Source organism: Heptranchias perlo, chromosome 17, assembly GCF_035084215.1.
Source record: "Heptranchias perlo isolate sHepPer1 chromosome 17, sHepPer1.hap1, whole genome shotgun sequence".
Classification (NCBI taxonomy): Eukaryota; Metazoa; Chordata; class Chondrichthyes; order Hexanchiformes; family Hexanchidae; genus Heptranchias; species Heptranchias perlo.
The window spans coordinates 36824422-36846966 of NC_090341.1; the positions used below are offsets into that span (position 1 = coordinate 36824422).

The 22545-nt window shown below is 39.8% G+C and overlaps 1 long non-coding RNA gene across 1 annotated transcript in view; it reads left to right on the forward strand.

Annotated features, from left to right (window-relative positions):
* LOC137334422 (uncharacterized) overlaps positions 1-15071 on the forward strand; it is a 35436-nt gene extending 20365 nt beyond the window's left edge. The window contains exons 3-5 of the long non-coding RNA XR_010966144.1: positions 1814-1890; positions 9315-9494; positions 14579-15071. This is a non-coding gene — a long non-coding RNA (uncharacterized lncRNA). The remainder of the gene's footprint in view (positions 1-1813; positions 1891-9314; positions 9495-14578) is intronic.
* Positions 15072-22545: the final 7474 nt, after the last annotated feature.

Consider the following 22545-nt stretch of genomic DNA (forward strand, 5'->3'; position numbering starts at 1 on the left):
ACTAACACGGGACGCAACCAACAGAGTACCCTTTGTCGTCCAGTACTTCCCCGGAGCGGAGAAACTACGCCATGTTCTCCGCAGCCTTCAACATGTCATCAATGAGGACAAACACCTCGCTATGGCCATCCCCACACCTCCACTACTCGCCTTTAAACAGCCACCCAACCTCAAACAGACCATCGTTCGCAGCAAATTACCTAGCTTTCAAGAGAACAGCGTCCACAACGCCACACAACCCTGCCACGGTAACCTCTGCAAGACATGCCAGATCATCGACACAGATACCACCATCACACGAGAGGACACGACCCACCAGGTGCATGGTTCATACTCCTGTGACTCGGCCAACGTTGTCTACCTCATACGTTGCAGGAAAGGATGCCCCAGAGCATGGTACATTGGCGAGACCATGCAGACGCTGCGACAACGGATGAACGGACACCGCGCAACAATCGCCAAACAGGAGGGTTCCCTCCCAGTCGGGGAACACTTCAGCAGTCATGGACATTCATCCACCGACCTTCGGGTAAGCGTACTCCAAGGCGGCCTTCGAGACACACGACAACGCAAAATCGTCGAGCAGAAATTGATAGCCACGTTCCGCACCCATGAGGACGGCCTCAACCGGGATCTTGGGTTCATGTCACGCTACACGTTACCCCACCAGCGAACAAATGTTATCTGTTTTTAATATAATGGGTCATTTGCTGGCTCTCTCTGCCTTCCGGATGTTTCTGCCTCTCTCTGTTTTTTTTCTCTGTTTTTTTTCCCTGTTTGTTTTTTTGTTTTTTTGTTGAATGTGTATTCGGGGGTTCTGCAGGTGACACCTCTCTGTCTGAACACGGTGATTGCCTTGGCAACGGGCAGTTGCAGGGGCAGTCTGTAAACACCATGTATTGTTCTATATGTATAAATGCGTAGGCTTCAAGGAGCTCCTGAAACATTTACCTGAGGAAGGAGGAAGTCTCCGAAAGCTTGTGAATTTAAAATAAAATTGCTGGACTATAACTTGGTGTTGTAAAATTGTTTACAATTGTCAACCCCAGTCCATCACCGGCATCTCCACATCAGAGAATAAGAGAGCAGTATTCTTACCTTGACAACTCTAGGGAGGTCACTGAACTTTTTTCCAGCATTGCAGCCATGTCCATGGAGCTAAACTCCTAGTACTAACATGCTCTGCGACCACATCTACTGTCTCCTGAGATGCCTGGAGTGCTTCCTTCCCCCTGGGGGAAGACAATGTCATTCCTTGTGTCCACTGCCTGCACCAGAACCTTCAAGGCAGCATCAGAGAGCCTTGTTGCTCTCTCAGCACTTGTTGCAGCTATTATTGTGTTCCCTTTGTTCTGCAGCCAAACTGCACCTCCCCTTTAAGAGGTGCTGGCTGCCTTTAAGTGATGTCAGAGATGCCCAAAATCCATGCCCCCAATAGGCGTGCAACCAAATGAGTAGCACGGGTAGTACTGGCTGCATGCCTGTATGATTATAATATAACTCAATATTTGTGTTGCGTGAGTCCACATTAACAAGCATGCGCAGTGCACGCCCTGTCCTCTGCGCGCCCTGCCCCCTGCGCGCCCTCTGCACACCCCGCCCCCTGCGCATCCCGCCCCTTGCTTGCCCTGACCCTTGTACGCCCGTTTCCAGGATGCAATCAGATTTCTAGGCCAGAGTTTCAACCTTGTATTTGGATTGCCTGGAGAAAAAAATTTCCACACTTTTTGTATGTTAATGAATGGTTGATTTCCTTTCAGACAGAAAATGCCTTCACCTGTGACATAACTAATTCACATTTGTTATTTTACAGGAATTGCTGTTGACAATCTGTCAGATCTCTATTTGCAGCATCAACACCATCTACATAATCCTTCAATAGCTGTCAATGTGAGTAAATTTGCAGAAACACTTCTTAATTCAAATTGCTAAGATGCTATTACATTGAAGTCACTCAGACTGGCCAATGAACTGTAAACTTATTAAATATATTTTAACTCCTGAAAATCACACAATTTCTATCATTTTTCTATTGACAGGAAAATGTCCTTCTCTCCTCTTTGCTTTTCCCAGCATTTTCCAAACTAAGAACAATGGAGCAAGCTGTTCAGAGAACAATACAAGTTTGAAATTCTTTCACCATTCAGGAGTGATCTGTGTGTTTGGAATTATTTACAGATTCTTAAAGGGAGAGGTTGTTGAATAGATTATTACATCACTGACCCAAAGAATTCCTTCCTTGCCTTGTATAATTTTTTTTGCTGTTAGGATGTTGTAGCTATAATTATCAGTGCTTCTCTTGAACTCTGTAAACATCCATTTCAAGCATATAACATCAGTCAGGAGGGGGAGCAATGGAGATGGTTGTCCTAATTTTTCCAAGGCTTGTTGAGTATTTGCTATACATGGTGGAGAATAAAAAAAACATCCCGGTCACTACCTATCTTTGTGTCCATGATGTGGAGATGCCGGTGATGGACTGGGGTTGACAATTGTAAACAATTTTACAACACCAAGTTATAGTCCAACAAATTTATTTTAAATTCCACAAGCTTTCGGAGGCTTCCTCCTTCGTCAGGTGAAAGCTTGTGGAATTTAAAATAAATTTGTTGGACTATAACTTGGTGTTGTAAAATTGTTTACAATTATCTTTGTGTCAGCAGCAGGCAACTCTTCTTTCTCTGGAAAGGGTGCCCTGAAAGGAAATAAAGTACTTGAATTTCAAATACTAAATTTAGGTTATCCACATTTTGTTTAACTTGGAACATCTGCAAGGAGTAAACTCAAAACTGGCTGAGTAATTAAAAATGTAAAATCACACTGACAACCCAAAGGTAAAGCATTAAAAATGTAAAGACTTAGCCTTTACTGCTTGCAAGATAGTATTTCAATCACTGTAACTATTTGCTGACAGTTAACAGGATTTAAACTAATGACAAGAAGCTCATTGCCTCCATGTTGTGCCATTTATCTGCTGCCCCCAGAGGTATGTTTTTGAAAATGACCATGACAACAGCCATCTTCTACTGATTATCTTGTGTAGTTTGAATCCAGTCTTAATGAGTGTCTCCTGGGTCAGGCCTGCCTTTCACAAAATTAAGAACCCATATTATTATAATAGCTGATATAAATTCAGAGTAAATGTTAATTGTCAGACATTTTGCCAAAATATCCATTTCCCTTTTTTACCACCGAACAAATTGTATGCTACAAAATGCTCTTTCCAGTAGAAGAGATTAATTTTAGATGCTTCTGATTCGTAACGGCTGTGGTTTAAAAACAAAATCTTTACCCAAGTGCCCAGCAAATTAATTTTGTTACCACAATGACATGCATTGGGCTCATCTAACTCACAGATTCCCTCCATCGCAGTGTCCAACGACCTCTTGAATGATTGCCATGTTTGTACCATACCTACCCCACCTGGGAAACCATTTCAGTTACTAGTCACTCAGTGTACAATCATAGAAGTCATAGAAATTACAGAACAAATAGAGGCCATTTGCCTAGGCTGGTGCTAGCTCTTGAACTGGAGCTACCTCCCGTTACCCTGTTCTTTCTCAGTATCCTTTTATACATTTCCTTTTCTAATAACTATCCAATTCCATTTTAAACAATGTTAAAACATATGCCTTAATAAACTCATGTGGTAAAGCAGTCCATGTTCTACTAACCCTTTGTGAAAAAATATCTTCTAACTTCATCCTTCATTCTTCTAGTGTTAATCTTTACTATGCTTCCCATGTTACTAATTTTCCAACCAGCAGAAACAATATTTCACTGCTTACCCTCTCAAAACCTTTCATAATTTTGAAAACTTCCATTAGATCCCACTTTAATCTCTCTGTTCCAGTGAAAGAAACATTCATTTTCTGAGCCTTTATTAAGACGATAACCTTTCTAGGTACCTTTGCTGTACCTTTTCCATGGCTATAATGGAGTAGGTAGAAATGTACGCACTTCAACTGTGGTCTAACCAATGTCTTGTACAAATTCAGTATTACTTTTGTTTACATTCAGTACCCCATGTATAAAATCCAAAATCCCATTAGCTCTTTTAATGACCTTTTGAACCTGCTTTTTTGCCTTTAAAGATGTATGCATCTGCACCCTATGGGGTAAATTTTCATCTTCACCAACTGAGTGATGATTTGGTGAGGCAAGTCACCCCCGTCATAGAACCCACCTGATTTACATTTTTGAAATCAATGGAATGAAAATTAGCCATGTTTCATAACAGGGAATCCAGATCACCGCCCAGGAGGTGACGAGAAAATTCACCCCTCTATTTCAACGGTCTTTTACTCTGAGGGTGTATTTTCTTGCACTTTTCGCTACTGTCTTTCCTAAAATCTACTACCTTACATTTCTCTACACTAAACGGCATCTGCCACCTGTCTGCTCTTTCCGCTAACTCGTCTACGTCCATCTGCAATCTCCAGCATTCTTCAGAGTTTGCTATGCCACCTGGTTGGGAATCATCAACAAACTTTCATATCACTCTTCTTGTGCTGGAATCCAACTCATTTATATAAATGACAACAAAAGAGCCCCAGCAGAGATCTTTCGGCACATCATTGTCCACATCCCACCAATTATCAGACATTTGGCTAAAATATCCATTTCCACCTATTTACCTCTGCTTTTTGCTTTCTGTCCTCTAGCCATCTCCGTATCCAGTCAGTTGCGTTCTGTTTAACATGACGTGCCTTAATTTTTGTAACAAGTGTCTTATGTGGCACTTTAATAACTGCCTCCTCAAATCCATATATACAACATACATCACATTCCCTTTAACTGTGCAAACCACAATTGCTCAACATATTCAATAAAATTCGTCAAGCACAACCTACCCTTTAAAATTCTCCGCTGACTGACCCTAATTAGCCCAAGCTTCTCTAAATTTCATACTGTATTGCCAAATGTCAGCTCAGTTCTGTAGTAACACTCTTACTTCAGAGTCAGAAAGTTGTGGATTCAAGCCCCACTAGAGATTGGGCACATAGTGCAGATTAATACTTCAGTGTAATATTGAGTCTTATGGATGAGATGTTAAATCAAAGTACTGGCCACCTGTTAATGTGGATATAAAAGATCTCGCTATATTTATCACCTCTCTTTTTCAATCATTTTTGCTGTAACTCTATTTATCCATTCCTGCCCCACGGAGATCTCAACGACGTTGTTTTACGGGCAGTCAAGGCATCCACCCGAATTAGGCGGGAGCCTCATACATTTATGCAAATCGGCCTGGAACGCCTAATAATGGGCCCTACGAATTTAACAGTGGGACCAACGCCAATGCAGGTTAGGTGCAGGCCATCCCATTGATAAATTGCTATGCCTTGTGCCCATCTGGGGCCTGAAAAACGGACACAATGCATAGCAATTTCTACCCCAGAATGTTGTTACTCCAACCAGGTGCAGAGTGGGCACAGGAGACCAGTTCTGCCAGATACATGCTCATTTCGAGCCCCGTTGAATCTTCTGGTCATGTCTGGGGCAGGCACATGAAGCTCCTGTCTGAAGCTGATAGTATCTTCATTAACAAATGTAAAAGTGGCGGGGAAGGATGCCATGCCACTCTCCACCCTACGGGCATGCTGAACGTCTGGTCCTCAGCACGCTCAATGAAACCCAGTGGAAGGGAGGCCTCAGGCAGATCTGCAGGCAGGACAGCCTTTAAAAGACCTACAGATTTCAGGCCTTTTAAAAACCCTTCTTGTATTTTTATTTAGTTTATTTCCCTAGCTGGCAAATAGGCTTTCATGAACCAGCAGACACCCGGTGGCATCACAATGAAACATGAATGTCTGACTAATCAATCTGTTGCAAGCTCTTCAGAAGGACCCCATTCACAGCATGTCATGCTGCACATGGTCCTTCATGAATCAAGGTATGCCAGGGTGATCAGAAGGCAGTGCTACCTGTTTTGCCAGAAACTGCCAAGATGCCACCAACCATTTCTGCAGGCCCTGGCAAACCCTTTGGGATTGATCATGGGAACCTGCCTTCTCAGTGTCTGTGCCACCAGAAGGGCAGATGCTAAGCTGTGCCATCTGCTGGAAGGACACTTGTGGCTACCATGCAGCATTAAGCTTTCACTTGTGAAGGGATGGTAATGACCTGCTATGGGTGGTACTGTGGAGTGACACTGATCTCAACCCTCTTTGTGAGCATTTCAAGCAGCACCCCAATTTGATTTCAGCAGCCACTTAAAAGGAAGCCGAGTACTCAAGTGTGTCCTCACTTATCTGCCAATCTTCCCCTACATCTTGGGTTATACGGCCGAGGAACTGCATTCCACCTTGCACAATGGGCTGGCCAAATGCAAGAGGTGATGCTTACGGTCATGTAATATGCAACTATTAAGTTATACAATACTGATTTGCTAGATTCCACTGGATCAAATTTAATCCTCTGTGCAGATTAGTGCAATAACATGGGAGCTAGATTGTAAGTGAATGCTGCTTTCTGATTTGATCTCATTGCTGCTTTATCTGACTTAGACAATCTGCCCTGAGTAATAGGTTTGCTCAATTTGGGCTAGCGTACAATAAACTTTTGTTGATGTTTGCAATATTCAGTATGGAAACAACAACAACTTGCATTTATGTAACACCTTTAACATAGTAAAACCTCCCAAGGCGCTTCACAGGAGCGTTATCGGCAAAATTGGACACCAAGCCACTTAAGCAGATATTAGGACAGGTAACCAAAAGCTTGGTCAAAGAGGTAGGTTTTAAGGAGTGTCTTAAAGGAGTAGAGAGAGGTAGAGAGGTTTAGGGAGGGAATTCCAGAGCTTAAAGACATAGTTTAGGGCCTAGGCAGCTGAGGCACGGGCGCCAATAGTGGAGTGATTAAAATCGGGGATGCGCAAGCGGCCTTAATTGGAGGAGCGCAGAGATCTCGGAGGGTTGTAGGGCTGGAGGAGGTTAGAGAGATAGGGAGGGGGCGAGACCATGGAGGGATTTGAAAACAAGTGAAAATTTTAAAATTGAGGCGTTGCTGGACCGGGAGCCAATGTAGGTCAGTGAGCACAGGGGTTATGGGTGAACGAGACTTGGTGTGAGTTAGGATATGGGCAGAAAGAGTGACAAACATTCAAGGTATTCTCTGCAGTGGTCTTAGCCAGTTAGATGATTACCTGGTTGCTGTGCAACGTCCAGTATAGTTTTATTTCAAACCCCTGAGGCAGAAGAAGGACTGTCTGGTTCACATTACGCCTGTGACAGAGACAAATGAAAGTTACGCATCATTAGAAATGATAACAGAGGCCAGTATGATCTCTAATAAGATAGCAGAATAGCTTACTGTTCCTGAAGTAAGAGTAATAATTAGGGCCAGTGTTTTCATTTCAGTCCCACTTTGAGCTTTCCCATTGTGGAATTTGCATGCCTCCCTCAGTAAAAAGGGTGTCCTGGAAACCAGTTCTGAGGCTTCAACCAGATCTGCTCTATAAATAACAATTAGAAGATCCACAAGAGTGCCCAGGAGGCGATGAGCTCTCTGCCTTTCCCTTCGTCTTTGTGAACAGCTCTTGGTCTCTGCTTGGCACCTCCCTATGACTTCAGAGTCGAAATGAGGAACTCACTTTGTGGTGAATCATAGTTACGACCCTGCACTGATGGTTCCGTGCCACATAACATTGAGCACCTCTTCCTTCCACTTTCTACTTCAAAGTCATTTTTTTATTGAGCCTGTTGAATTTTTGGATACATACCATCTGATCCAGGTGCCCCGCAGACATTAAAAGATTAATTCACCTATCCTCCACTTCCAGTGAGGAACCGCACTAGAAGGATTGCATAACTGGTGTTACAGTGATGTAGCCTTATCTCTGACATGTGCACCATTTGAGCTTGGCTCCCTGCTGGATTGGTGAATTTACTCTTACATTCCTTGAGTTTTTTTCGTAAGACATAGTTTACTGGCCTTTACACAGGCCAACTTGATTGATATGAAAAACTTGTTTACTGCATCTTCTAATTCCTGGTTTCCTGATGATAGGTTTCCCCAACTGATCCCTTAAAGGACCTATCCAGTCTTATATCACTCCACCTTCTTTGTACATAGCTAAAATATTCTTTTGAACTCTCTTGCTGCTATTCACAGTTTGTTTTTCTCTTTATCTCTTACCCCTTCTAATACACAGTTATCCTCCATTGACTCTGTGACTGCCAGTCCTAATTACTTTTTGATGCCTCGAATCTTTTAAAATAAATTTGCTCAGCGTTTTGGTTATTCCAGACCTTCTCATTCAGTCATAGTGTTATTTTCCTCCATTTTCTCTTAGGGATACACTTTCTTTTCACATCTCTTAAATTAGTCAATAAAATTCTTCATTTTTCTTCCTTCATTTTATTTTCTATTCTGCCTCCCACTTATTCCTCCCTCGAACCTTCTTCATAGCCCCAAAGTTTGCTCTTTTAAAGCCTTACACATCTGCATTGTTACTTCTTGAAAAAATCCTAATTGCAATATCAAATTGAATATCTAATCATCACTAGAATCCGAGTGCTCACCCACTTCCAGATTATTAATTATTTCTGGTGGGCTGTTAAATATTAAATCAATATAACATCTTCCCTGTGCCCTCCTCCATGTGTTGTGTTTGGAAGCTTTCCCTTATTTCTTCTATGAAATTGTACTTTAACCCCTCCCTCTCAGTTGTCCCCGATTTGTCCACTTTACCTCTGCGATATTAAAATCCCCCATAATTATCACATTTCCTGCAGCCTCTTATTGCTTAAACAACGTACTATTTACCTGTTCATAAGCTGACGGTCAATAGCAGTTTCCACTTGTCACACTGAAATTTGAACTGCAGAACTGTCAGTGCTCTCAGTATTTCAAGTTAAGTCAACAATAAACACACTTCTAGGTCCCAGTATACTAAAACTGAAGCAAAGCAAAACAGACAAATTGATAATGGATCTTAAAGTAAAAACATATGTTGAACTAGCGAAGGTAAAACCAGTTAGACAAAAGTAGGGGTTGGGAAAGATTTTTATTCCAATTTTCTGTCCCTTTTTTCCTTTCTGTCCTGAAGGAATGATGGGATGACAGTGATCTTCTGGTGCATACAACCTAGACAGCATGTGCCAGCAGCATATTCAACTACAGGGGCTATCACAACCAGTCCTCACTCAAAATGTATGCAAACTTTCCAGTAGGGGGTCACTGGATAGTGGTTACCAACAAAAACCTTGGTTGATTTTAACCTCTCCATAACCTGTAAAGCTGCAGCTGCTTGCCTAGTGCCCCTACTGCTACCCTGGCTGAAATCTAAGATGTCTATTCCCTCTCCACAGAGCAGAAAGAAAATCAGGGCCGGCTGCTTTTGGTGATTCCAGTTACTGACTCAAGAATGGTTTTGGCAGAAGCCTAGGAACAGATCATCCGCCTGCCATGTGGGCAAAGGAGGTCGTGCCCTACTGAGACCTGTATGGGGAGAAGGACGAAGTATTTGATACCCCTCCATTGGGCTACAGGCAAGCATTATTAAGCTTGTAATGTTCGGTACCTGGGACCCATTGTTGAAGTGGCATTTAGGGATTAATGAAGCGTGCTAGTCTCAATTAGGTGTGATATCATGTTTGTTTAATATTTAGCAGAATAATTGATTCTATACTTGTTGGTGCTGTTTACCATGTAGGTGTTCAGGAAGTGCAAGAAAAATAGTATAGTAAATAAGAAAAGTCTGATCTTGATCAGTGTGTACCAGTATCAGACCATGGATGAAAATATTAATGTATTGTGTAAAGCAGAGTTGCTTTTATATGTAAAGAAAGAATCTGCAATTTTATAGAAACTTATCAAGTCCTCAAAACATCTCAAAGCGCTTTACAACCAATGGATTACTTTTTCAAGTGCAGTCACCATTATTATGTAGGCAAATGCGGCAAACATTTTATGCACAGCAAGGTCCCATAAACAGCAAATGAATGAAAGACCAGACCATCTGTTTTTGGTGGTATTGGTTGGCCAGGACACCAAGAGAATTCCCTGCTTTTCTTTGAATACAACCAAGGGATCTTTTACATCCACCTGAAGGGGGGGAGAAACTGAATTTATGAGATGTACGAAACCTAGGAATGGAGAGGAGAGGGAAATGGCTTGTATTAGATGAATACTGCAGGTTAAGCATGTTAACGAAAGGTATAAAGAAAGGAGGAAATTCCAAACAAACGATATTGATTAGGAAGATCTCATTATATGTCACAGCAACATAAACACTAAAGGGGGTAGAAATTCGTTGTGGGCAGTAGCACAAACCAGGTGGGATTGCATGGGCCGCCTCTTATACGGTCATTAAAACAGAATATCGGGTGGGACCTATAATGGCAACCAATAGACTATCGCCCGCCTTGCACGACTGCGTCAGTCGAATTTCTAACCCAAGGTCTCAGCATGTTATGAAGATAAATTGCAAGGAAAAAATGGGAATGCATTGTATTTAAATGTAACACAAGAAATTAGTGATGTAATACTGTTTATGTTTTCAGTTTAAAAAAAATCAAAAAAGAAAAAAAATCCAGAATAATGCATCCCAGCTTAAAGTTCAAGGTTTATTGGCTTTTTTTAGAGAAACGATGCCATATTCTTCTAAGAAACGGGCTTGGATCAATGAGTTTCGTTTAATTTCAGACAAAGACAAATGACTGATTTTGTCAAAGGTGGTACATACGAGACAAGGTCCACATGCTAGTGTTAAGTACCTTTTGCGTGTGAGACTTCAGAACAGTCCTGTCTGTAACATGGATCCTGCCGTGTTCTGCAAGAGCTGTTTTTAAATCTGCTGATTTTATGATGTAGTGGTTGTTTTGACTAACAGCTCAGATCAATGGCAAGATGAATCCAATTCGCCAGCAGTGTTTATTAGTTTAGCCCTCTGTCTATACCTTGCTCATCTGCATGTTGCTCAACACACACCCTAAGGCGGTAACTCCCCTAAGATTCCTTCATCTGCATAGTTTGCTTCTTTATTAATTAATACACATCCATCAGAATTTAAGATCCCTATTCCCTATACCAGTCAAAAGAGTACTATGTATATATATATATATATATATATATACACACAGACAAATATCTGCTAAATAAACTGATCAAATACACTGGTGCTGATTGCTGTTAAGTCTGAAATTAGGCATCTAGCTCCTCCATTCAATTAACACCTAATCAACCTGACAGGGAATCTGCAGCAGAGACTCTCACTGTAATGTAATGGACAAGCTCCCATTACAAAATATAAATTAAAAGTACAAAACGAAATCATTCATTCTAATGTTCCAATAATAAATTAGAAAATCTAATTACAGTTAGTACACTGAGATGGGAATTTAAAATAAGTAAAGTAAACTTTGCTCTCCTTTAATGATGCATCACAGCGTCTGTCTTTTCCAGAAAGGTGCATAGTGCAAGTTTAAATTATATTTCCCTGTATTTTAATATTACAATGCTGCCCTCAAAATATCCTCTGCACTGAACATAACATGTCTTAATCAGTGGTCCTGATTTCTTAAGTAAAGTAGATTTCTTATATTAAAGTATTAAAGTTGCTCATCAAGTAGAATCTTGGCACTTATTCGAGGGAAAGAAAGTCAAATTGAAAGATTAAGCCAACCTCATTACCTCTCATTAGTCGCTCAAGATTTGAATAGGCCATCATCCTTGTGAAAGAGTGGCAATCCCTCCACTTATTTCCAGGTAGCACTCAACAAATTGCTCACCTTCTCATCAGGGGAATGGTTTGTGGTATAGGAGGAAACCAAAGAAGGAAAGAAACTGAAATTAAAAAAGGGAATGAAATCTAAAGAAAATATATAAATGTAATATAGAGTGACCTCAAGCATCTGCTGCTAACTAGCCTTTTAAACTTGCAATGATTACATTATAATCGTTAATCATTCAGCATGAGTGTCAAACCATATCAACAACAGAGCATACTCACTATTGGCATCTAATGTGACAGCCACTGACCTAACGTCAAATACACCAATCCATGAGTCTCACAATATATCATAAAAAATATCCATGGAATGACTTCAAGGATGGGAATCTCATTTTGGGGATCGGAGGATGATCTATAAATATACATATATATCTTATAACCTCTTCAAAACATTCAATACTGCAATTTAATATTTAGTTTACATCTTATTTTGCCATCTTACATTATCAGAGTAAGCGCAGGGAAAATACAGAACCCTCTGTGTGATAATTTATGTCCAAAAAAATTCTGCAAGCAAGAAAATATATTATTCAAAGATTTATTAATAAAATTAAATTTGATAATATTAATATGGTAAGATGAAATATATTAGAATTTAAATGTTTTTTATTGTAAGTATCATAGTGTAGGTTTCTGAGGCAAAAAGTTTAAACCACTGTAGATCGAATTTTCATACAGCATAAATCCCCATCCTATACATTCATTAGTATTCATTTTTGTATGACATTAAAGTATAGCTGTACTCATTATCACTTAACTGCTAGATGTAAAATTGTTAAATCCCAGGTGAAAGTATATACTGTTGGAATGCTGTATACTGCCTTTGGAGTATAATCAACAAAGCATTCAAAACATGGATCAGATCTAATGCACTGTACTCACATTCTCTTTTGAATAGTGCAGACAGTTTCTTTTTTCAACACAATCCACAATGCACTATTCAACAGTAAGCCATAAAAGAAGGTAAACCAATAGCTGAGATTATGGGGAAGATAATAGCTTCCTTCCATGCGTAGGTGTTTACAATGGCTATTAAGGTGCTCTGCATTATTGCAAGATATATTGTGAAATTTTGATTGGGGAAAAAGAATTTGCAGTGAACCCAAGTAAAACTATTCATATTTCAACAGCTTCTTTTATTATTTTTAATTAAACTTATTAAAGTCAGCTGTACAACTCGAATTAAAGGTATTTCATTGAGGTTTAGAAAAATGTATTATGATAAATGGTTTAATAGCTGGTGCTTTTCCATCCATCCAATTAATTGAATTCCACATATATTTTTTAAATGATGGGTTACTATTTATGTAGACTGTAGAGCAAGTGGTGTGAGAGATTTTCAGTTATTGTGTTCCATATGTTAACACTGAGTTAAATTCATATATACATAGATAAAAAAATGTTTTGCTAATATTTATATATCGGATATTTCGCAACTTCAATACTATTTCTTTTAATTGTAGCCTACAGGTTTATTGACATCAAAAAAAAAATCTTCCTTAAAATATTGCATGATTATTTGTTTAACATTTAATTATAAAGAAGTCCCCTTTATTTGGTGCTGTAGGTGAAATTTATAATATTTGAATAACCTGGATACTTTAGATATTCCTGATATTTTGTTCATCATTAGAATACACATTTATGTGTAAATGATTTATGATTCATTAAATGTTGAATTTTGTAAAGTGAATAAGATGATTTCAAAGAACTCAAGTCTGAGATCTTGTTAATTCAAAGAACATAGGCAGTGTACATCAAAGGTTAATTAATAAACAATGAAAATATATAACTAAATATAATATTTCCTCTTTGTTCCCTGTTTGTGCATCACTTTATGTTATGTTGTACCTTTATACATGGAATAATAAATGTTACGGCAGGAATTAAAGGCTATAATTCAGTGAAGAGTTATGATATCACAAATCACAGCAGTTTATAAACATCAGGAGAACCCTTGATACTGAATTACAGCCTTTACTGGAGCAATGTTCCTTAATTTTACATTGTTGTTGGCATGATCACTATGGTGGTAGAATCCCCAATGTTGTAATTCTACTGCCATCAATCTGCCAAAAATAGCTTTAAAATAATAAAATTGTTTAGAGCCATTATTTTAAATGGGGGTGGCTGACCAGAATTCAGTTTATATTCTCACCCACCCGCAGCCTGACCCTGCCACACGTGGCACCCTGATAGGCTTATTGTTGCATCTGTCATTCCAGTTAATCTAGAGACCTGATGGAATGAGGTAAATTTACTGCATTAAAGGGACAATTCTTTAATTCTAGAGATTTTTTTAAAACTACTTTCAGGAGAAATAGGGGTTAATGAAAGTTCCATGTAACAACCAAAAAAAAACATAACTCCTTCTGTCATTTTATAGATATTGTTGGAGTTGTACCTTTTGAAGGAGTATTTTGTTTGTTTCTGTGTTCATCAGTGGTTGAGTTCAACTAATTGCCTTGATAGTAATTACCCATAGAATCAATTAGATGTCGGCAAAGGGAACGAATATATCTTGATGCCCCTGAAAAATAGTGTTATGTCGCTGTCAGAAAAATATAATCACGTATTTTCTTAAGTAAAATATTCACAAATTTGATGCTCGGCAAGTGTAATAGAATTGTCCCTATCCTTTTAAATGTGCTTAAATCGTATCGTCTTAAGCAATGATTGAACACAATATTTTCTATTACACCCTGAAATCTAACACTGCATATGATAGGTTAGTCCATCACATAAATTGTTTCCTAAATTAAGTTACAGTGCACAATATCCTATGAATTATTTTGAATTTCTGTTTTAAATTCCTTCTCTACATTACTTCCTCTTTCTTAGGCCTTCCCATCATGCACCCTGAGAGAATTGGACCATGGACTTCTCCATCAATGACATCAGTGCCGCTTCATGATCCACCAGCAGGAGGCACAGTTTCAATGGAGTGTGCCAGAAGATGTCAGCTTTGCCATCTCCCTCTCCCAGCCCCACAGAGAACTCACCTATAAAGGTCAAGTGAGTTTCAATGACGAGGAGTCCTGGGGCTCAAACTTGTGATTTCATGTTGCAAGTTTTTCCATCAGGTGCTGGAGCTACCAGGCCAGTCCCCAAATACAATTTAATTTTAATAGTAAACTTTTCAGAAAATGAGGAAATCTTTTCAAATGACAAATTAGCATTTAAGTCCATTTAATTAAAGAAATCAAAAGCTGTTAATAATGTGCAGAGATTGCTTCATATTATTAATATTTCACATTGTGTAATTCTGCACATTGATTTCTCTGTGTAATTGTAAAAAATTATATAAAAAGTGCAAAAAACTGCAATTCTTGCAAACAGAAAGTGTTTTAAAAATGTAAAAGTACATAATAAATATTGTATACTTTGAATTAAACAGCTTGTCAAGCTTCATTAAGAGGGAATACTTGATGATGCATAAATATGAATGCCACTCGGCTGATAAGGCTGTGTCAGTTGCTTAACAATGGTATGGTATAAAGTATAATTAAAAAGCTGCAGTATAAATGTAATGAACTGTGTGTAAACTATGGAGGAGGGGGCGTTATGGCATTACATTGTTATACCATTTCATTTCGTACCATAAAACTGTAAGTGGAAATTAAATGCTGGCTCAAGAGCATTCCTTAGAGGTTAGAACATTAGCAGAGACAATCTCCGGAAAAAAGAAGCTTCTGTATCAGATACAATCTTTGTGTATCTTCAGACCATATTTTTGTCAAAAGCCGTGGCTAAACTAATCATACTCGAAGTTCATTTCAATTTACCAACAAATAACTATGGGTTTGAGTCATTTGTTTTTCTTGAAAATTGAAAAGGAATGTGGGGTTCTTTGTTGTAATTTTTCAGCTGCTGAGACAGAAACAACCTTTTATACAAGTAAACTGTGAAAAAAAACCCTTACGGGACATGAGGGCCTTGACATAAATGCCAGAGAGTAATGAAAGCTATTCATACAAGCACTGAAAGGTTGGGCATTTAAGAGCCTACTATAGTATTACGATGAATTGTGTACATTACCAGTGAATATTGAGCATTCCAATGTGTGTGTCTGTTTAACATCTTCTACTAAAGTTCAATCATAGCCCAATCTGTGTGGAAAGGCTTTTAAATTATATTTAACTGGGATTTACTTAGCTGATCAATAAAAACGGTCCCCTATAATTTGTGTTGCCATTTTTCATTGGGATTGTGGTACTATATAATTTTCCTAATGGTTATGCTTTGCCCATGAGACAAACGTGTATGATTTGTTTGGCAATAGTTTGCCACTGAGCAGAGACCCTATACATATCAGTAATTCAGTAACGCAGCATTTGCAATTGCACTGCATTTCCTAGCACTTATTTATAAATCCAGATTATGTTTATTAATGCTGAGTATCTGTAATGATTTTATGTATCAATATATCAGTGCACAGAAATTTTTAAAAAATGATTTCTTCCAAATTAATTCTGAAATTGTTTCATTACAAAAGTAAAGGTAAAGGTTACAAACCCTATTAATGCAATGTAATTTATAGATAATTTAAGTGAAAATATTCCCTCAAATATTTCTACATTCAAGACTGTTGCCAGATATGCTGAGAAACAGCTTTATAAAATCACTTATCGCAGAGTCCAGTATACGCTTTTAACAGCTTTAATTTAGCAGTACCCAGTGAGTGTTAGAATCATGTTTTGAATTATTTTTTCATTAAGCTCCATTTTCCTGAGGTAAGATGGAGATTTGCATAGGGACAAGTGTGAATCTGGATGGGAAATTCCATAAAGTCCCAATTTATTTTCTTAGATGAGGAATGGTGTTTTCATATAGTGGCAACTAAAAGGAGGCAGCCAACAACAAAAGAAAATGGGGTGAATGGAATTTTGTACTTGCTATTTTGTTAGAGGTAGTTTTATTTCTAACTCGTGGCAATATTTTGATTCAAATTCAAATGTTCCAACCTCTAAGGTATGCTCTCGAGCCAGCATTTGATTTGCTTAAAAAAATAGTAGGCACCAAATTCTTTGGGCATTTTTAGAAAACAGGTCCAACAAGTCAGCCCACAGTTAAGTCGTCCTACCCAGAACACACTTCAGAAAGGTGCAAGAGCAAAATACCCCAGAGGAAGTGTTATAGTAGCCCAGGTAAATAGTGTAGCACTCCAACTGCAAAGTATCAGAAATTTTCAAGTTTAGTCATCAATTTCTGTAAAAAGGTAGAGTTGTCCTCTTAACCTGATTAAATAGAAAATAATATGAAACAGCAATAGTGCCTTTCTTCAAAGACCAATTAAACCCAATGGTATTTTCTGGCAATATAATGGCAGTGGTGGTTGGTGGATGTTTAGTGTATAGCCAGCAGCCAGTGTTGGCAATGATCTAAAATGAACTGTAATTAAAACCTTCCCCTTTGTCAGTCTGCAATTTTTTGTTGATTATAGAGGGAAGAGAAAGAATGTACTTTACCACTGTAACATTGTAAAGAACAATTGTTGAATCATCCTGAGTGTGATAATTATATCAGGTGCTTACCACATATATGTGCTTGTTTGCATTAGTGGTAATGTAGCATTTTCAAAAGTTGCTGCGAATCTAGATTTTCTGCATTGTAATGAACTCAGATGAGGTGGATTTGCACACAATGACTGAAACATTGATTAAGCTAAGTACTGGGGGTGGATATGACTAAAATAAGCCAGGCTGTTGTTTTCAATATACAATAATCTTTTAATCCATGACAATAGTAAGCCATAACCAAAGTGGGCTTTAATACTAAACCAGACACTCAAAGATTGAACTAAGTACACTATGTGGGGTCAGCAATATCTCCTGTGAGTGTGGTCGCTGAAGCATTGCAACAGCAGACAAAAGAAAGGGGGAGGATGGTTTGGAGGAAGAGAGACTATACTTTGCATAGCTTGTACAGGCAAGAACCAACTATTTGGCTTTGACAGAGTCTGGTTCAGTCTCAGGAGAGACATTCTCATTGGCATCTGTCACATTCTGAATGCTGATTTGTAATTATCCTCATTAATAGCAACTTCATTACCTGAAGATGTGAAGGTAATTGCAGCTCTAAATTTCTGTGTCACAGGTTCCTTCCAATCATGAGGGAATGATTAAACTGGCATCCCACAGTCAACCCAAGTCCAGAGATATATTCCACAGGTGGGCTTTAGACTTAGTCATATGCCAAAATTTAAGGACAATGGACTATTGCATGAGAACAGTAAGGACAAGAAAAGGCAAATCAGCCCACTGAAGCTCATCAGTTTAGTAGCATAGCATCCAACTGCATTTTAAAACCCACTAGGGGTTTAATTCCCTCTTGTAGTGAACTGGTTAATGCGTTCATGTTATTTTTATATTTGTCTTGGTCTCCACTACTTTTCCTGGCCAATTATTCCAAACAATTTTCACCTAGAACCACACAGTAGTCATTGACTTGCAGGTGTCAGGCATTATGTGGGTCATCATGTGACTCATTCACAGTGCCTCATTTGTTTAAGAGAGCGAGAGAGAGAGACCAGACTGGATGACTCTTGGCCGATCATGGATGTGGGCTCAAATTCATGTGATGCTCCTTTACAATTCACAAACACCTGCACAGTTATAATGAGCTACACAAAGCCCTGAGATCTTTCACCAAAAATCCCTATGGATTGCTGACATAGGATTTCCAATATTTGGATAAATCAGAATCCCTTGCATTTAGCACCATAGAAAGTCCACTAGGCAAGAACCAACTATTTGACCTTGACAGAGTCTGGTGTCTGACTGGTTCAATCTCATTGGCATCTGTCACATACTGAATGCTGATTTGTAATCATTCTCATTAGTAACAACTTCATTACCTGCTGATGAGCAGAGGTTTTTTACGCAGCGAGTTGTAATGATCTGAAATGCACTGCCCGAAAGGGTGGTGGAAGCAGATTCAATAGTAACTTTCAAAAGGGAATCAGATAAATACTTGAAAAGGAAAAAATTGCAAGGAAATGGGGAAAGAGCAGAGGAGTGGGACTCTTTCAAAGAGCCAGAACAGGTACGATGGGCTGAATGACCTCCTTCCGTGCTGTATGATTCTATGAAGACTTGGTGAGTTGCAGGTTGCTTGATTCAGCTGTACAAAAGGTCATGTGACTAGATCCATGCCATGGCAACAGATGAAAACTCCAGTAGCCTTTACCAGGAAGGGGCACTATGACATTGACCAGCAAAATACACAAGAATAATCCATGGATACTTCACTTAAAATAATTCCAAAACACTAAGAAAATCAACTGGAGGTCTCTAATTGGTTACGTTCGTCCTTCAGAAATAAGACACCTTCCTTAATGGGAATTATTTCTGAAATCACCATTAATATGTGCACACAAAATAATTTTCCTCAATAAACTTTTAATCGAGTCAAAATATATGGGAACATATTACTGCCGGATTAGCAGCAATTACAAATTAACTTTGAGTGCTGTGCCTTAATTGATGTTGTTGGCAGCAGATCTCCTAATATTTAAATTTTATCACCAACAATCTGGCAATTAAAAATATTCAAACGTTTGAAATAAATATATTTTTAAATAATTATTAAGTGCAGCACCACTCCTCCTAACTAGTATGGGTAGGCTATCTCAATGTGGTTCTGTTGTTAGCCTGAACATCTAAACTGGTACCATAAAACAATGGCCCTGATTTTGCAATCCTGGAATGGGAGGACCAGGCATTGGTAGACCTGGGCTGGTAGAGCAGGGGGGGCCACACCAAGTTCACAATCGAAGGCCCACTATTTGGTTTGCTCTAGAAAACTCACAAAGGAAGTTAGGCTTGTAAACTGACTGGCTGCCATTTGCAAAATCTGGCAGGCCTACTGTATTTAAGGACTGATGCTTGCCCCCCAAAGTGAAACACATTGGGAATAATTCTCCGTTTCACCGCCTGGGAGGTAATCTAATGGAGCAGATTGCCCACCTGTTGTAGAACCCATCCAATTTTCATCTTATTGAAATCAAACTATGAGCATTGTGAATGAGGCTTACCAGGTCTGGAAAAATCGATCCTTATAAAGAACGAAAGCACCTTTCATGACCTCGGAACGCCCCAAAGCATTTTACAGCCAATGAGGTACTTTAAAGTGTTATAATGTAGGAAACATGGCAGCCAATTTGCACACAGTATGGTCCCACAAACAGCAATGAGATAATGACCAGATAATCTGTTTTTTAAAAAATATTGGCCAGGACACCAGGGAAAACTCCCCTGCTCTTCTTCAAAACAGTGCCATGGCTGCTCTTTTGCTTCCACCTGAAAGGGCAAATGAAGCCTCGGTTTAATGTCTCATCTGAAAGACGGCACCTCTGACAGAGCAGCACTCCCTCACTACTGCACTGAAGTGTCGGCCTAGATTGTGTGCTCAAGTCTCTGGAGTGGGACTTGAACCCGCAATTTTCTGAATCAGAGGCTACCACTGAGCCAAGGCTGGCACTATTGTAACCTGTATTATTTTGGACATATAGGGGGTTAAATTGGATAAGGCCCGAATGCGGGTGTGGGCATCGCGGTGCGTTATTAGCCCTCGCCTGGTGATTCTGACGCAGGCAGCACGTGAGATTCGTTCTGCATCCTCATTTACCTGATTGTAGCACAGTATGGAGGCCCAGCTGGAATGTCCTCTCCAGCTTTAGCACTTCTCATCAGCTGAGGAGTCCAAATCTCTCAAGAGTTGCTTGCACCTCTTAAAGGCAGCCTGCATCTCTTAAACGCAGCCTGCACCTCTTAAAGGCAGCCCGCACCATATATATAAATGCAAAATACAAGATACAGGTCCACACAGAGTCTGAACGGAGATCAGACATCGCATATGTAAAACAGAGATGCAGGTCCCGTCCCTGAAACTGATGTGTTATGTTAAAATATTGAATAAAGGTTGCGCACTACTAAATCCCACATCCTCTAATCTGCATGCCAGACCTCACCAATCTGCTGATCTGAGTTTGTACCAGGCCTGTGAGAGAGTGTGCACCAAGGTTCTCTGCTGATGCACTAGAGGCCTTGGTGCAAGAGGTGGACAGAAGGAGGGGCATCCTATATTTGCAGGGGGGCAAGAGGCCCTCCAGACATATGCTCAAGAGGCAGTAGAGGCAGTAGGGGACGAAGTCAATGCCAGGCGCATAGCACTACGAACATGGATACAGTGCAGGAAGAAGTTCAATGCTTTGATACGAGTGGTCAAGGTGAGCAAGGTCAACTGTCAAGTGGCATCTCTTACCAACTAGTGGTGCCCAGAATGTGCGCACATGCACCACTAGCCACATCCACTGCTCCACGCACTACACCCCCCATTACCCACTTACCAACAAACTCTTTCAATCAGTACTCAAAGCTTCCTCTCACCCTCAAACATTGCCACTGTTTCAAACCGCACACCCACAACTCACAGGTCACACACACTGGCAGCTATTCAACCATGACAGACACATCACCCAAACATCCTGCAGGACACTTACCGACACACGACCAGCTTTCTTGCAGGAGAAGGTGGCGCATAACAGGAGGCAGCAAATGGAAGTGGCATCTAGCCCCTCAAGCCTGTTCCACCATTCAATGAGTTCATGGTTGATCTGTGAGCTAATCCCAGCCTTAGCCCCGTATCCCTTAATACCTTTGGTTAACAAAAATCTATCAATCTCAAACTTAAAATTAACAATTGAGCGAGCATCAACTGCCATTGCGGAAGAGCATTCCAAACTTCTCCCACCCTTTGCGTGCAGAAGCCATTCCCTAACTTCACTCCTGCAAGGCTTGGCTCTAAATGTTAGGCTATGTCCCCTGGTCCTAGTATTCAAGTATAGAAGACCTCCAAAAACAGGTGCAAAAGCATCAGCACGCAGAAGCAATAAACCAGCAACTAACCTGTAAATCCTGCATGGTCCCTTTAAATAGCACTGGTTGGGATCCTCCAAGCCATCTCCGACATGTTCAGATGGTCGTAGTTAAGAAAGTTCATTGGCTGCAGCGTTAAGTGCCAAAATGGTGTCTATCCCTTTAAATCAGTGTTGCACACTGATCTAATGCATATTCTCCTTACTTTACATGCAGCCGGTGTTTGTTATCGGTGCCTGCGCGAACCTCTTTACCAAGATGATGTCCAGGGCACGTCATGCTAGAAACATGTGCGCACATTCTGGACGCCATTTTGGAACTTCAGGAGGCCGCGTAGCGCCTACACAATGGGCACTACACGGCTGAATTTCTAGCCCCTTATACTTTGTGTATTAGAAGTGAGCTGGAATATAATATGAGTTGTTCTTTTTAAGTATAGCTTATCACATATATACAGCCGAATGAGATAAACTTGACCATAGTCACCTTTCCATTCAGTGTCTGCTTCCTCCTCTGGCAGTGGGACATGTAGCACTGGTGAGTCTCGTGTTGGGTCAAAAATGCTGAGTTATACTATGATCTTGCCGATTTGCTTATACTGATGCCAGTGCTAACTCTACTTGCACTAGTGATGATTGTGCTGGATGCTGTGCTGCTTATTCTGCTATTGTCCTGGGAATCCAAACTGGAGATGGCACCCATGAAGTCCATGATTGATGATCAGATCTGCAGAAAGAGAAAGTGAAGCCTCAGTAAGATAATACGCTTGTATAGGTACAGAATATTTCATACATATATAGTGTCAGCGATGTCTGAAAATGTTTTGGCTTTTGGGCTAAAAATATAATCCTGTGTTGAATACTGTATTTTACATACAATGACCTAACCAACAGGCATTAGAAATTGAGGTGAACATAGATAATTAGAAAC